The sequence below is a fragment of the Nycticebus coucang genome, chromosome X (assembly GCF_027406575.1).
Source record: "Nycticebus coucang isolate mNycCou1 chromosome X, mNycCou1.pri, whole genome shotgun sequence".
NCBI lineage: Eukaryota > Metazoa > Chordata > Mammalia > Primates > Lorisidae > Nycticebus > Nycticebus coucang.
This window is the reverse complement of record NC_069804.1, coordinates 83,929,159-83,947,029: the sequence shown is the minus strand read 5'-3', so window position 1 is coordinate 83,947,029 and position 17,871 is coordinate 83,929,159. Positions and strand designations below refer to the sequence as shown.

The 17,871-nt window shown below is 40.5% G+C and overlaps 2 pseudogenes; both read right to left on the bottom strand.

Moving 5' to 3' along the window:
* Nucleotides 1-2,729: 2,729 nt before the first annotated feature.
* LOC128576881 (eukaryotic translation initiation factor 1A, Y-chromosomal-like) lies at nt 2,730-3,983 on the bottom strand (annotated as a pseudogene).
* Nucleotides 3,984-4,968: 985 nt separating this feature from the next.
* On the bottom strand, nt 4,969-6,003 carry LOC128576880 (telomeric repeat-binding factor 1-like; annotated as a pseudogene).
* Between the last annotated feature and the right edge of the window lie 11,868 nt (nt 6,004-17,871).

Here is a 17,871-nt window from a genome sequence, read left to right as displayed (position 1 = left end):
GCAATTAGGGAAGAAAAGGTGATCACGGGTATCCACATAGGGTCAGAAGAGATCAAACTTTCGCTCTTTGCAGATGATATGATTGTATATCTGGAAAATACTAGGGACTCTACTACAGAACTCTTAGAAGTGATTAAGGAATACAGCAGTGTCTCAGGTTACAAAATCAACATTCATAAATCGGTAGCCTTTATATATACCAACAATAGTCAAGTTGAAAAAACAATTAAGGACTCTATCCCATTCACAGTAGTGCCAAAGAAGATGAAATACTTGGGAGTTTATCTAACAAAGGGCGTGAAAGATCTATATAAAGAGAACTATGAAACTCTAAGAAAAGAGATAGCTGAGAATGTTAACAAATGGAAAAATATACCATGCTCATGGTTGGGAAGAATTAACATTGTTAAAATGTCCATACTACCCAAAGCAATATACAATTTCAACGCAATCCCCATTAAAGCTCCACTGTCATACTTTAAAGATCTTGAAAAAACAATACTTCGTTTTATATGGAATCAGAAAAAACCTCGAATAGCCAAGATATTACTCAAAAATAAAAACAAAGCAGGAGGATTCACACTACCAGACCTCAGACTATACTACAAATCGATAGTGATCAAAACAGCATGGTACTGGCACAAAAACAGAGAAGTAGATGTCTGGAACAGAATAGAGAACCAAGAGATGAATCCCGCTACTTACCATTATTTAATCTTTGACAAGCCAATTAAAAACATTCAGTGGGCATCATACACTCACTTCGTAAACCATTTGACACATGCCCCATAATCATATCATTGTATACAGTTATGATTTAATAAAAAAAAATTAAAAAAAAAAAAAACATTCAGTGGGGAAAAGATTCCCTATTTAACAAATGGTGCTGGGTGAACTGGATGGCAACCCGTAGAAGACTGAAACAGGACCCACACCTCTCACCATTAACCAAGATGGACTCTCACGGGATTAAATATTTAAACCTATGACATGAAACTATAAAAATACTAGAAGAGAGTGCAGGGAAAACCCTTGAAGAAATTGGGTTGGGCGAGTTTTTTATGAGAAGGACCCCCTGGGCAATTGAAGCTGCTTCAAAAATACACTATTGGGACTTGATCAAACTAAAAACCTTCTGCACAGCCAAGAACACAGTAAGTAAAGCAAGCAAACAGCCCTTAGAATCGGAGAAGATATTTGCAGGTTATGTCTCCGACAAAGGTTTAATAACCAGAATCCACAGAGAACTCAAACGCATTAGCAAGAAAAGAACAAGGGATCCCATCGCAGGCTGGGCAAGGGACTTGAAGAGAAACTTCTCTGAAGAAGACAGGCACGCAGCCTTCAGACATATGAAAAAATGCTCATCATCTTTAATCATCAGAGAAATGCAAATCAAAACTACTCTGAGATATCTAACTCCAGTGAGACTAGCCTATATCACAAAATCCCAAGACCAGAGATGTTGGCGTGGATGTGGAGAAAAGGGAACACTTTTGCACTGCTGGTGGGAATGCAAATCAATACATTCCTTTTGGAAAGAGATATGGAGAATACTTAGAGATCTAAAAATAGATCTGCCATTCAATCCTGTAATCCCCCTACTGGGCATATACCCAGAAGACCAAAAATCACACCATAACAAAGATATTTGTATCAGAATATTTATTGCAGTCCTATTCATAATTGCTAAGTCATGGAAAAAGCCCAAGTGCCCATCGATCCATGAATGGATTAATAAATTGTGGTATATGTGCACCATGGAATATTATGCAGCCTTAAAGAAAGATGGAGACTTTACCTCTTTCATGTTTACATGGATGGAGCTGGAACATATTCTTCTTAATAAAGTGTCTCAAGAACGGAAGAAAAAGTACCCAATGTACTCACCCTTATTATGAAACTAATGTAGTACCTTCACATGAAAGCTATAACCCAGTTACAACCTAAGAATAGGGAGAAAGGGGAAAGGGAGGGAAGGGAGGGGAGGGAGTGGGAAGGAGGGGCATTAATGATATTACACCTGTGGTGCATCTTACAAAGGTATATGTGAATCCTAATAAATGTGGAATGTAAATGTCTTAGCAAAATAACTAAGAAAATGCTACAAAAGCTATGTTAACTAATGTGATGAAAATGTGTCAAACGATCTATGAACCAAGTGTATGGTGCTCCACGATCATACTAATGTACGCAGTTATGGTTTAATAAAAAAAATAATAATAATAAAATAAAATAAAATAGGAGATGTGGTCTTTTACCCATAAGCTCCATTATAGCAAAAGAACAAAGCAGACATAACTTCTTGCTTAACCCAATTCAGTTAATCAATGGGTTAACTGAATATAACCCAATTCAGTTTAATCAATTTTTAAAGAAACACAAATACTGGCTGAGCACCCATAGCATAGTGGTTACAGCACCAACCACATACACCAAGGCTGGCTGGTTTGAACCTGGCCCGGGCCAGCTAAATGATGACAACTGTAACCAAAAACACAAAAACGAAAAAATAGCCGGGCATTGTGGTGGGCACCTGTAGTCCCAGCTACTTAGGAGGCTGAGGCAAGAGAATCAATTAAGCCCAAGATTTGGAGATTGCTGTGAGCTGTGATGCCACAGCACTCTACCCAAGGTGATATGTTGAGACTCTGTCTCCCCGCCTTCCCCCCAAAGAAGAAAGAAAGAAAGAAACACAAATACCTTAGGAACAAATCAGTCTGCTTTAACACATTGTATTCATGCTAATGAAATTTTAATCTTCTTTTAGGGTGATGGTGAAAATCCAAATTGCAGGATAATCTTCAGAAAAGTTGAAATGTAAAATGTCTAGTTCTTTTGGATATCATCTATGTCTTCATTATCATCTCCAAAGTCATCAAACTGAATTTCATCATCATCTCCAGGATCAAATGTATCAGATTCATTAATTTTAGCGTGTTCTGGAAGCTTGCCATATGCCTTCAGACTTCTAGCTTCATCTGCATTGTATTTTAAAATCACATCAGCTTTGTTATCCTCGTAGTCTCAGAGACCAATGAATATGATGTCTGAAATATGTATCCAAATCCTATTCCTCAGGTGGCGCCTGTGGCTCAGTGAGTAGGGTGCCAGCCCCATATACTGAAGGTGGTGGGTTCGAACCTGGCCCCAGCCAAACTGCAACCAAAAAAAAAAAAAATAGCTGGGCATTGTGGAGGGTGCCTGTAGTCCCAGCTACTCTGGAGGCTGAGGCAGGAGAATCGCCTAAGCCCAGGAGCTGGAGGTTGCTGTGAGCTGTGATGCCACAGCACTCTACTGAGGGTGACAAAATGAAACTGTCTCAAAAAAAGAAAAATCTTTTCCTCAATTTCCCTCTGAAGTGACATAACCTCTTCACTCCATCAAAACACAATGCCTCTAACCTTCCATTTCCTATCATTTTGATTACCTGAGCATACTCTTGCCATCTTCTTTGAACACCAGCTCTCTTTTCTCAGATTCATTCTCATTCTTACCTCTGCATCTGTTTTTACCTCCTTTTGTTAGGCCCAGTGAGCCTAAGCTAAAGCAGAAAAGTGCCAGACTTAGGCTGTAATGGAAAAATACCAGTTAACTCCTGGCAAATTTCCGGACTGCAAGCTTTAAGAAAAAGAAAATAAGTCTAGTTCACCCCCAAGATAAATGAAAAAGTACTAATTGATTTCTTACTTCTAGTTCACTCCCAGTTTCTTGCTTAGCTAACTCCCTGGAAAACAAACTGACTGTCCCCAGACTGACCTTTAGACAATACCAGGTGAGACAAAGGTATATGAAGGAAAAGTACTGATACTAAGATGTATAGAGGAAAATATTAAAACAAAGATGTATGACATATAGCTAACTAACTGCAAAATTCTGCTTCTGTACAATGCTTGCTTGCTACCCCACCCAAATGCACCTGGACAGCCTGCGTGCCAACCAGGATGCACACCAAGTCTTAAAAAACCTGACCCCTTAAGCATGCAGGGCTACTCTCAGAAACCCCATATTGAGACACTGAGGCAGTTGCCAGCTGGCTCTTCAATAAAAGGACTCTGCTGTAAATTTCGCTTGTTTGGCAGTGTAGTCTTTGTGGAACTCCTGAGCACAACACTTTACCTTTATTCTTGGGCATGATGGAGACAGTGGCCTCGCAGAATCTCTGACTTCTTTTCTGGGAGTAGGGGAGACAGCAATTGCGGTGACTGCTCTGAGGGACTACACGAAGGACCACAAGGGACTAAGCCAAAGCCAGAGGCAGAGTTTGGCCACCAAGATCTTCCAAGATCAGCCTGCATCCCTATAATTTTACTCTTATACCACAAACCCTCATATTAATTGACTGTCACAGAAAAAATACTGTAATGTTTTTAAAAACACCTTTAAGACAGGCGCCCATAGCACAGTGGTTACGGTGCCAGGCACATACACCGAAGGTGGTGGGTTCGAACCCGGCCCAGGGCCAGCTAACCAACAATGATAATTGGAACAAAAAATAGCCAGATGTTGTGGCAGGTGCTTGTAGTCCCAGCTACTTGGGAGGCTGAGACAAGAGAATTGCTTGAGCCCAAGGGCTTGAGGCTGCTGTGACCTGTGACACCACCACACTCTACCAAGGGTGACAAGTGACACTCTGTCTCAAAAAAAAATGTTTAAGATACATTAATGACCAACAAGTTTCAAACAAAATTCAGTGATCAAAATATTTAACTGGCATTGCCCATAGCTCAGTGGCTAGAGTGCCAGAACCCAGCCCAGGCCACCTAAAATCAACAATGACAACTGCAACAAAAAAATAGCCGGGCATTGTGGCGGGTGCCTGTAGTCCCAGCTACTTGGAAGGCTAAGGCAAAAGAATCACTTATGCCCAAGCGTTTGAGGTTGCTGTGAGCTGTGACACCATAGCACTCTACTGAGGGTGACATAGTGAGACTCTGTCTAAAAAAAATATATATATATATAAAACTGTCACTTTGTTAAGCTTTTACAAACACATTCAGTCTTCACTGAGCAAATCAGTTTTAGTTTCTTCATAGTCCTCCATTTGTCTTTTAACATGACACGTGTGCAATTGTTGAATTTATAATGTAATAGCATTTTAGACCAGTTTCCTTCTACATATTTCCTCAGACCAGAACTCAAATTCTTGTCTTCTTCTCAAAGCCATGTCTGTTTTTTTTTCTAGATCGATGTTCCTCAGGAGCTAGTGCTTGACTCTTCGAAACATAATCTCCTGCTTTCAGAGGCTCTTCTGCTTTTTTATCTTTCTTTCATTATGAAGGGTTTGCATTCTTTTTTTTATCTTATTAAGGTCTTGCTGCTGGCTTCCATGTTTCAACTTAGGTAAAAAGAGATTCTTGTGAGACCTCAATAAGGATAGTATACTCACTGAGGATTCAGTTACTATTCGTCACTAACACTTTTTCCTGTATCTTAAATTAGCTTCAGTTCCCATTTCAGTATCATTACAATTAGGCTTATCTTGATAAGTTATTGTTCTTGTTCTTTTACTTTCCACTACTTTTGCTGCTGCATTCATTAAAAAGGTTGATATCTGTTCATTTAGACTGTAATTCACATGACTTTTGATTTTTTTCATCATGTGATTGAAGCTGAAGTGTTGAAAAAAGGAATGGATGTGTCTTTCTGAGAAATTATCATAAGTAATTTCCTCATTAAAGGCACATAAGAATTTGGGGTCACCAAATATTCCTTCAAAGGTTTCTTCATAAAAATTGTCATCTTCCATACAAACAAATATAACCTGAATTTTAATTAAATTCTGTATTTCCCTACGAAGTTTTTCATGTTCCTTTTCAATTGAATCCCAAATCATTAGGGCTGATTCCAAGGGTATAATTCGTTCATCACTTTCAAATCATGCATCAGGGGATTTTCTTGCTGTGATTCTTGTTAGAAACTGACATATGTATATAGTTCTCAACTGGAAAGCTGTTGACTGGCTAGTCCATGAATAATGGCCTCCATGCTGTCCTGGGTCCAGCTGAGTAGTCCTCTGAGTAGTATTCAGGAACGCTGGGCAAAGAGAGAAACAGAGGAGATTGAGCATCCATCCAGCAGCCACAGCCTTGGCCTGACCATGAGGCCTCCATCCTCCCTCTCCTGGGGCAGGGGGCAGCTGCACCTGGCACTCAAGCAGTTCCTACTACTTGAACTACTCCTGTTCATCTCCCTCGTTTTTCACCATCTGCTTTTCCAGGGAATCTGCATTCCTCCTGTCAGCACAACAACACAGTTTTGGATCCCCTGAAGTAGCATCCTCCTATAAGTTAGTTTTTATATATGATGTGAGATAAGGATTCAACTATATTCTTTTTCATGCAGGTGCCACAGTAACATTTGTTCAATAGCCTATTCTCCATTGAGTGGCCTTGGCAACTTTGTTGCAAGTCAAGTAACAATAAATACATGTCTATGAAATTATTTCTGGATTCTCAAGTAGGTTACATTAATTAACATGTGTATTTTTTTGTTTCTTTTTTTTTTTTTTTTAGAGACAGAGTCTCACTTTATCACCCTCAGTGGAGTGTGATGTTGTCACAGCTCACAGCAACCTCCAACTCCTGGACTTAGGCGATTCTCTTGCCTCACCCTCCCGAGTAGTTGGGACTACAGGTGCCCACCACAATGTCCAGCAATTTTTTGTTGCACTTTGGCCAGGGCCAGGTTTGAACCCACCACCCTCAGTATTTGGGGCTGGCGCCCTACCCACTGACCCACAGGAGCTGCCCAACATGTGTATTCTTATACTAGTTCCAAACAGGATCAATGTCAAATTTTCCAAACATTGCTGTTACTTTATCAATTTAGTATATATAATATTCTACTTTGACATCTCAATGGTGTTTATGGCAGCTTCACAAGAAATAGAGTCCATCTCACACACACACACACACACAGAAAAAAACTTTCTAGGGGTTGGAGCAGGATGGCCAACTACAGATGGCTCTTGTCAGCCTGTCCCAGCTAGGAGGGTTTGACTGAAGTGAGCTAGGAGCAATTGCTGTTTGGGATCAAATAACAAGAGGCAATAGAGGCATCCACCAACCCCACAGAGAAGGGCTGTAAAGATGAAGACAAGAAAGAGGAAGGAAGAAAGAGAGGAGAGGACAGCGGCAGAGTGGACCAGATCTGGAGAAGCCTGAAGGCAAATAGAAGGGTGAGGGGATGCCCCAGAAGCTCGCAGGAAGCACTGGAACATAGATGCTCTCACCCTGTAGGAGACTGACATGAAGGACCAGAGAGCCAGCTTTCCTACACCTAGACATTTCCTCCTCTGAATCTCCCCCTCATGGCATAACAGAGAGCAATTTTGGCTCCAGCCAGCTTGTAGCCACAGTACATTGACCCCCTTAGCAACTGGAGAGAGTGCTTGTTGCTGAGGGTCACTTCCCTCCATGCTGGTGTATGGCAGGAACAACTGCCTAGCTTAGACAGGTGGGCTGGACTAATGCTTTCCCCGTCCAGTGCAGAAGTGTTGAAGTGAGATTGGATTATGCTCCACTCCCATAGCAACCAGAAAAGCATGTGGTGCAGAGGCAAGCTCATCCTGCATTGGCATTTGGTAGGAACGAATGCCTGTGGAGTGGACCGGGTGCACAGGTGGTAAAGGGAAACTAGACCCTGCCCCTCCATGACATCAGGCCAAAACTCAGTGGACCCCATCATGTGAGGCCCTAAGTGGCAGCTGTGACAGGATATGAGTGGGGAGTGCCCCTGGACTGCAAGACAAAATGGAAACATCTAAACTGATAACTGACACCTGGCTGGCTCTGACGGTACTCTTTGGTCACTTCAGTCTGCCAACTGCATACTGCCTCTGGCATATGGATTTCACCTGGAAGCCCTGCCCCAAGCCCTGCTCCAATTCAGGCTTGGAGGAAGTCAGACCAGAACGCAATAGCCCTCACCCTGTGAATCCCTGAGTGGCAGCTTTGGCAGGTTGTGGTTCCTTGGTTGCAGGAGAAAACTGTGGCCCATCTAAAATGGCATTTGCTGGTATGATGCTTGCAGCACATCTGCCTCCAGCCTGACTTGTCCTGACCTCCCTTTCTCAGTTCTACCTACCATCTGCACACTGCTTGGAGGCCTGGGCTCTATCCCACCATCGTGCTGAGACCCAGTTAGCCCTGCCCTGTGAAGCCCTGAGAGGCAGCTTCAGCAGGCTTTAAGTAGGGCATGTTGCTTAGACACAGGAGACAACTGTGGCCAATCTGAATGAACCTTTGCTAGACTTGGGCATGCAGTCCGCCTGGCTGATTCTGACCTTACCCTCTCAGTTCAGCCCACCATTTGAACACTGCCTCATGCTTGGGAGCACCACCTGGAAGCTTAGCCTCCAGCCTCACTGCAGTTCTAGCTTAAAGGAAATGAGACTGGGTCTCAGTAGGCTCTGGCCCATGAAGCCTTGAGAAACAGCTTTGGCAGGCTTTGAGAAGGACATGCCCCCTTGATGCAGAATTCCACCACTCAGGGCTGGACAGAGACCACCATTCTCTAGGCCCAGGTGAGCTCAGAAATCAGGACTCCATTTTCTGGCACAAACAGGCTGCCTTTTTCAGGACACACCCTCTGGGCTCTAACAAGATCATGAACAAAGCAGCCTGAGATGGTTTTTTGGGTGGTTCCACCTTGAGTAGGAAGCACACACCCTAATCCTTTCTCAGAGAGAAAAACTGTAAAGGACCTGATAACCTTGCCCTAGTGGAAGAAGAACTACATTCATTAATTAATGCACTCATTAACTTTGAAAAGATGTTTTTCCACCTACCAAATCCTGGCCAAGTGTAATTCTCAAGACCTAATACCCCTAGATAAAAGAGACTCCCCAGTTAGTTTTGTCCTCCATTGAGAATCTCTGGTGCTTTTTACTTCTTCTGTATTCTTTTCTGTCTAATAAAAATCCTATCTTATGGCTCGGCACCTGTAGCTCAGTGGACATGGTGGGTTCAAATCCAGCTCAGGCCTGCCAAACAACCATGACAACTACAACCAAAAGCTAGCTGGGTGTTGTGGCGAGTGCCTGTAGTCCCAGCTACTTGGGAGACTGAGGCAACAAAATCACTTAAGCCCAAGAGTTTGGGGTTGCTGTGAGCTATGATGCCATGGTACTCTACCCAGGGTGACAGCTTGAGACTCTGTCTCAAAAAGAAAAGAAAAGAAAAGTCTATCTTCTACTGATCTGTGGTCCATGGTTTCATTATTCAAATCCCCGAGACCAAGGACCTACTGAGGAGAAATTCCGGTATCATATTTGGGGGCTCATTGTTCCAGATTGAAGATCTGTGGTAAGCAATGGGACCACTTACCTCTATCCTGCTTTTCTGTATAGTTATAATAATGGAGACTAATAATTTTGATGCCCGTCAGCCGGTAGAAGTGCATAGTGCGGCTGCCAACCTCTAGGTCATGAGCAAAAGCCTGTTGAGGAATGAACTTTCTAATTCCCCTTGGCTCCAGAAGAAAGGAGTGGAAGGAAATGTTAGCAGACTTGAGAGCTGAGCAAACGGAAGTAGCTCCCAGAGGTCCTGGGGGTACCTAGCAATTGTTCTGACCCCACGGCACGGGTGGGCCTTCTGAAAAACATGCTTTCCCAGCTCTTTCTCTATGTTCTCAGGTCTTCCATAGTCCCAAACTTTTTCTACGAATCTCTACAAACCCTCTCTTGCTTTTTGTTCTCCTCATAGTTTACATGCTTGGTTTGAACTTGGTAAAGGATTGCTTTATATACTAGTTAAGTTTGTACTAGCTTTTTCTGGTGTTTTTCAGATGTTATAAGTGTGTTTCAAAAACATCCTTTTTATAACCTTTCATGGCAAAATTAAATTCAATTTGCTTTTCCACGTGTTTGAGAAAAAGCTGAATTATGTTAACAGTTAGAGACCAAGAACTTGGCTCCAAACAAAGGGCAAAATAACTCCCAAACATGGCTCTTGTCTGGGCAACCAGGAGCCTACGAAGGGAAGCCCGAGGCAACCCTCCAGTCAAAAATGATCCTAAACCATAGGCTACAGTTCTATCTCTTTAAAAGAAAAAAAGGAAAGAAAGAAAACCTTTAAAACTGAAGAAAGTGAAGGAAAACAACCCCAGTAATTTGATTTTTTTCTAGTCTATTGGCATAAATGGAAAGGTTCAAAGTCATTCTGAGTTTCTGTAAGACTTCACTCAGTTGTAGCTGGTTCTAATGCAAAAATTTTTAAGTGTCTCTCAACCCTGAGTTTAATTATTATTGCCTTTCCAACTTCTTTTTTTTACTGCTGGGGATTCATCGAGAGTACAAGAAACCAGGTTGTACTGATTGCATTTGTTAGGTAAAGTCCCTCTTACAATTGTGTCTTGCCCCCAAAATGTTTGTCACACACCGAGACCCCACCCCCCTCCCTCTGTTCTTCCTTTCCTCCATTCTCCCTGTCTCTGCTCTCCCCTTTCCCCACCCCCACCATGTTCTAGGTCATTAATTGTCCTCATATCAAAATTGAATACATAAGATTCATGCTTCTTCATTCTTGTGATGCCTTACTAAGAACAATGTGTTCCACTTCCAACCAGGTTAATACAAAGGATGTAAAGTCTCCATCTTTTAATGGCTGAATACTATTCCATGGTATACATATACCACAGCTTTTTTTTTTTTTTTTTTTGCAGTTTTTGGACAGGGCTGGGTTTGAACCCACCATCTCTGGCATATGGGGCTGGCGCCTTACTCCTTTGAGCCACAGGCATTGCCCATACCACAGCTTTTAATCCATTCCTGGGTTGGTGGGCATTTAGGCTGTTTCCACCTTTTGGCAATTATAAATTGAGCTTTAATAAAGTCTAGTGCAAGTGTCCTTATGATAAAAGGATTTTTTTCCTTCTAGGTAGATGCCCAGTAATGGGATTGCAGGATCAAATGGGAGGGTTAGCTTGCGTTCTTTTAGGGTTCTCCATACTTCCTTCCAAAAAGATTGCATTGGTTTGCAGTCCCACCAGCAGTGTAAAAGTGTTCCCTTCTCAGTGGCGCCTGTAGCTCAGTCAGCAAGTGTGCAAGCCACATACACCTAGGGTGGCAGGTTCAAACCTGGCCCGCGTCTGCTGAACAGAAATGACAACTGCAAACAAAAAATAATCGGGCATGTGGCGGGCACTTCTAGTCCCAGCTACTTGGGAGGCTGAGGCAAGAGAATTGCTTGAGCCCAAGAGAGTGAGGTTGCTGTGAGCTGTAATGCCCTGGCACTGTACCCAGGGCAACAGCTTGAGACTCTGTCTCAAAAAAAAAAAAAAAAAAAGTGTTCCCTTCTCTCCACATCCATGCCAGCATGTGCAGTTTTGAGATTTTCTGATGTGGGCCATTCTCATTGGGGTTAGATGATATCTCAGGGTGGTTTTGATTTGCATTTCTCTAATAATTGTGGATGATGAGCATTTTTTCATGTTTATTAGCCATTTGTCTCTTTTTTTTTTTTTTTTGGTAGTTTCTGGCCAGAGCTGGGTTCGAACTCACCACCTCTGGTATATGGGGCCAGCACCCTACTCCTTTGAGCCACAGGGACCACCTTTGTCTGTCTTCTTTAGAGAAGGTTCTATGCATCTCTTTTGCCCATTGATGTATGGGATTGTTGGCTTTTTTCATGTGGATTAATTTGAGTTCTCTATACATCTTAGTTATCAAGCTTTTGTCTGATTCAAATATGCAAATATCCTTTCCCATTATGTAGGTTGTCTATTTGCTTTGTTTATTGTCTCTTTAGCTGTACAGGAGCTTTTCAGTTTAATTAAGTCCCATTTGTTTATTTTTGTTGTTACAATTGCCACAGAAGTCTTCTTCGTTAAAGTCTTTCCCTGGGCCAATATCTTCAAGTGTATTTCCTATGCTTTCCTTCAGAATTTTTATCGTTTCATGCCTTAAATTTAAGTCCTTTATCCATCTTGAATCAATTTTGGTGAGTGGAAAAAGGTGCAGGTCCAGTTTCAGTCTTTTAAATATGGATATCAAGTTCTCCCAGCACCGTTTATTGAATAGGGAGTCTCCCCACCATGTATGTTCTTGTTTGGTGTATCCAAGTTTAGATGATTGTAAGATGTTAGTTTCATTTCCTGGTTTTCTATTAAATTCCAAATGTCTATGTCTCTATTTTTGTGCCAGTACCATATTGTCTTGACCACTATGGCTTTGTAGTACAGCCTAAAATCTGGTATGCTGATGACCCTGGCTTTGTTTTTATTACTAAGAAGTGCCTTAGCTATACAGAGTTTTTTCTGGTTGCATACAAAATGAAGAATTATTTTTTCCAAGTCCTGAAAGTACGATGTTGGTATTTTAATAGGGATGGCATTGAATCTGTAGATTGCTTTGGGAATTATAGACATTTTAAAAATGTCGATTCTTTCCAGCCATAAGCATGGTATGTTCTTCCATTTGCTAATATCCTCTGCTATTTCCTTTCTCAGGATTTCATAATTTTCTTTTTTTTTTTATAAGACAATGACAGCTTTTATGGTCATTCCAGAAAAAGAGTTCCAAAATTGCTTTTAAGGGTAAACTAAGTGCTGGCATTAGTGCATAGATTCCCAAGGTAAGTACTTTGTTTTTTTTTTTGTTTTTATTATTAAATCATAGCTGTGTACATTAATATGATCATGGGGCATCATACACTAGTTTCATAGACCGTTTGACACATTTTTATCACAATGGTTAACATAGCCTTCCTGGCATTTTCTTAATTATTGTGCTAAGACATTTACATTCCACATTTACTAAGTTTCACATATAACCTTGTAAGATGCACCAGAGGTGTAATCCCACAAATCCCCCTCCCTCTACCCACTCCCTCCCTCCCCTTCCTTTCCCCCTTCCCCCTATTTTTAGGTTGTAACTGGGTTATAGCTTTCATGTGAAAGCCCTAAATTAGATTCATAGTAGGGCTGAGTACATTGGGTACATTTTCTTCCATTCTTGAGATACTTTACTAAGAAGAATGTGTTCCAGCTCCATCCACGTAAACATGAAAGAGGTAAAGTCTCCATCTTTCTTTAGGGCTGCATAATATTCCATGGTGTACATGTACCACAATTTGTTAATCCATTCGTGGATCAATGGGCACTAGAGGAGAGTGCAGGGAAAACCCTTGAAGAAATCAGTCTGGGCGGGTATCTTATGAGGAGAACTCCCCGGACAATTGAAGCAGCTTCAAAAATACACTACTGGGATTTGATCAAACTAAAAAGCTTCTGCACAGCCAAGAACACAGTAAGTAAAGCAAGTAAACAGCCCTCAGAATGGGAGAATATATTTGCAGGTTATGTCTCCAACAAAGGTTTAATAACCAGAATCCACAGAGAACTCAAACGCATTAGCAAGAAAAGAACAAGGGATCCCATCGCAGGCTGGGCAAGGGATTTGAAGAGAAACTTCTCTGAAGAAGATAGGCGCGCGGCCTTCAGACACATGAAAAAATGCTCATCATCTTTAATCATCAGAGAAATGCAAATCAAAACTACTTTGAGATATCATCTAACTCCAGTGAGACTAGCCTATATCATAAAATCTCAAGACCAGAGGTGTTGGCGTGGATGTGGAGAAAAGGGAACACTTTTGCACTGCTGATGGGAATGCAAATTAATACATTCCTTTTGGAAAGATATATGGAGAACACTTAGAGATCTAAAAATAGGTCTGCCATTCAATCCTGTAATTCCTCTGCTGGGCATATACCCAGAAAACCAAATATCACGTCATAACAAAGATATTTGTACCAGAATGTTTATTGCAGCCCTATTCATAATTGCTAAGTCATAATTTTCTTTATAGAAATCCTTCACCTCTTTTGTTAGGTATATTCCTACATATTTTATTTTTTTAAGCTATGGTGAAGGGAGTTGTGTCCTTAATTAGCCTCTCATCTTGGCTGTTACTGGCATATACAAAGGCTACTGACTTGTGGACATTGATTTTATATCCTGAGACATTACTATATTTTTGGATGACTTCCAGGAGTCTTGTGGTTCTCTAAGTATAAGATCATATCATTAGCAAAGAGAGAGCATTTGACCTCCTCTGCTCCATTTTAAATGCCCTTTATTTCCTCCTCTTGCCTGATTGTATTGGCTAAATCTTCCAGCACTATGTTGAATAGTAAAGGTGACAGAAGACAACCTTGTCTTGTTCCATTCCTAAGTGGAAAAATGTTCAGTTTTACTCCATTCAGTAAAATATTAGCTTTGGGTTTGTCACAGATAGCTTTGATCAGTTTAAGAAATGTGCCACCTATGCCTATACTCCTCAGTGTTCTAATTAGAAAAGGATACTGGATTTTATCAAATGCTTTTTCTGCATCTATTGAGAGGATTATATGGTCTTTGTTTTTACTTCTGTTGATATAGTGAATAACATTTATGGACTTGTGTATGTTCAACCAGCCTTGTATCCCTGGGATGAAACCTACTTGATCATGATGTATGATCTTCTTTTTTTTAAATTAACTTCTTTCTTTTTTTATTAAATCATAGCTGTGTACATTGATATGATCATCGGGCATCATTCACTAGCTTCACAGACCTTTTACCAAGTTTTACATATACCCTTGTAAGATGCACCGCTGGTGTAATCCAATGTATGACCTTTTTGATGATAAGATGTAATCTACTGGCTAGGATTTTTTTGAGAATTTTTGCATCTGTATTCATTAGTGAAATTGGTCTTAAGTTCTCTTTTTTAGTTGGCTCTTTTCCTGGTTTTGAAATCATGGTGATGTTTGCTTTGTAGAACATGTTAGGAAAGATTCGTTCCTCCTCAATTTTTTGGAATAATTTCTGCATTATGGGAATAAGCTCTTCATTGAAGGTTTGATAAAATTCTACTGTGAAGCCATTTAGACCAGGGCATTTTTTGTTTGGGAGATTTTTTAATGTTTCTTTGATCTCAGTGCTTGAAATTGGTCTGTTCAGGAGCTCTATTTCTTCCTGTCTAAGTCTAGGGAGAGGGTGTGATTCCAAATATTGATCCATTTCCTTCACATTGTCAAATTTCTGGGCATAGAGCTTCTGGTAGTATTCAGAGATGATCTCTTGTATCTCTGTGGGATCAGTTGTTATTTCCCCTTTATCATTTCTGATTGAGGTTACTAGAGATTTTACTTTTCTATTTATAGTTAGTCTAGCCAAAGCTTTATCTATTTAATTTATTTTTTCAAAAAACCAACTCCTTGTTTCATTCATTTTCTGAATGATTCTTTTGTTTTCAATTTCATTGATCTCTGATTTGATTTTGGATATTTCTTTTCTTCTACTGAGTTTAGGCTTCGATTGTTCTCCTTTTTCCAATTTCATAAGATGGCTTGTGATATTGTTGATGCCCTCTCTTTCTGTTTTTCAAATGTAGGCATCTAAAGCGATGAAGTTTCCTCTCAAAACTGCTTTTGCACTGTCCCACAGGTTTTGGTAGCTTGTGTCTTCATTGTTGTTATGCTCAAGGAAGTTAATGATTTCCTGTTTTATTTCTTCCTTCACCCATCTGTTATTCAACAGAAGATTGTTTAATTTCCATGCCTTTGTGTGGGGTTGAACGTTTTTGTTAGAGTTGAGTTCCACCTTTAGTGCCTTACGGTCTGAGAGGATACAAGGTAAGATTTGAATTCTTTGATTATGTTGATATTTGTTTTGTGTCCCAGGATATGATCAATTTTGGAGAATGTTTCCATGGGGTGATGAGAAGAATGTATATTCTTTATCTTTGGGATGGAGTGTTCTATATGCGTCTATCAAGCACAGTTTTTCTAGGGTCTCATTTAAATCTGTTATATCTTTGTTTAATTTCTGTTTAGAGGATCTGTCCAGCTCTGTAAGAGGAGTGTTAAAGTCCCCTGTTATGATGGTATTATCAGATATCATATTGCTCAGACTGAGTAAGGTCTGTTTTAAGAATCTGGGAGCATTTAAATTGGGTGCATAAATATTTAGAATTGAAACGTCTTCTTGTTGTATTTTTCCCTTGACCAATATAAAGTGACCATCTTTGTCTTTTTTGACTTTAGTTGCTTTAAATCCACATGAATCTGAAAATAAGATTGCAACTCCTCTTTTCTTCTGAATTCCATTTGCCTGAAAAATTGTCTTCCAACCCTTGACTCGGAGCTTTAATTTGTCTTTTGAAGCCAGGTGTGTTTCTTGTAGACAGCAAATGGATGGCTTGTGTTTTTTAATCCAGTCAGCCAATCTATGTCTCCTCAGTGGGGAATTCAAGCCATTAACATTTATTGAGATAATTGATAGGTGTGGTAGTATTCTATTCATCTTATTTGGTGAGAGTCCATTGCTTAGTTTTATCTTTTGCATCAGTGTGGAGATTAGGTTCTGTCCTTTAATTTCTGAGTTCTTACTTTGCTGCTGATCCATTGTGGTGGTCAGTGTGCAGAACAGGTTGAAGTATTTCCTGTAGGGCTGGTCTTGTTGTGGCGAATTTTCTCAATGTTTGTATATCCGTAAATGATTTGATTTCTCCGTCAATTTTGAAGCTTAGCTTAGCAGGGTACTGAATTCTGGGCTGGAAATTGTTCTGTTTAAGTAGATTAAAGGTAGATGACGGGCGGCGCCTGTGGCTCAGCGGGTAGGGCGCCGGTCCCATATGCCGGAGATGGCGGGTTCAAACCCAGCCCCGGCCAAAAAAAAAAAAAAAAAAAAGAAAGGTAGATGACCATTGTCCTATTGCTTGGAAAGTTTCCTTAGAGAAGTCTGCGGTCACTCTGATGGATTTGCCCCTGTAGGTCAACTGGCGCTTACTCCTGGCAGCTTGCAGAATCTTTTCTTTTGTCTTGACTTTGGACAGGTTCATCACAATGTGTCTTGGAGAAGCTCAGAGTTGAGGCGACCTGCAGTCCGATATCCCTCTGAAAGCAGTGTGTCAGAATCTTTGGTGATATTTGGGAAATTTTCTTTTATAATATTCTCTAGTATGGCTTCCATTCCTCTGGGGCATTCTTCTTCCCCTTCTGGAATTCCTATAACTCGTATGTTGGAACGCTTCATAAAGTCCCATAATTCTGACAGTGAACGTTCTGCTTTCTCTCTGTTCTTTTCTGCCTCTTTTACTATCTGAGTTATCTCAAGAACTTTGTCTTCTACCTCTGAAATTCTTTCTTCTGCATGGTCTGACCTGTTTCTGATACTTTCCATTGCATCTTTAAGTTCCCTAATTGACTGTTTCAGTTCCTTCAGCTCTGCTATATCCTTTTTATATTCTTCATATCGTTCATCTCTTATTTGATTCTGTTTTTGGATTTCCTTTTGGTTATTTTCCACTTTATTAGCAGTCTCCTTCATTATTTCCATCATTTCTTTCATTGTTTTCATCATGTGCATTCTAAATTCCCTTTCTGTCATTCCTAACATTTCTTTATAGGTGGAATCCTCTGCAGTAGCTACCTCATGGTCCCTTGGCGGGGTTGTTCTTGACTGGTTCTTCATGTTGCCTGGAGTTTTCTGCTGATTCTTCCTCATGAGTGATTTCTTTTGTCTGTTTCCTTGCCCTAATTTTCCTTTCACTTCCTATTGCTCCTTAAGTTCTCGTGCCTGTGGACGTTGATTTCCTCTTTCATTTCTTCCTTTACCCAACTGTCATTTAACATAAGGTTGTTTAATTTCCATGCCTTCGTGTGGGGTTGTACATTTTTGTTGGAGTTGAGTTCCACCTTTAGTGCCTTGTGGTCTGAGAAGATACAAGGTAAAATTTCAATTCTTTTGATTCTGTTGCGGTGTGTTTTGCCTCTCCAACTTTTTAGCGTGGTGGACAGGAGGGTGGAAAACATAGCATTTTAGACCTGCTCATGGTAAAGAAAAAAAGCCTATTTTCCTTTGTTACTAGAAATTTAGAAGAAG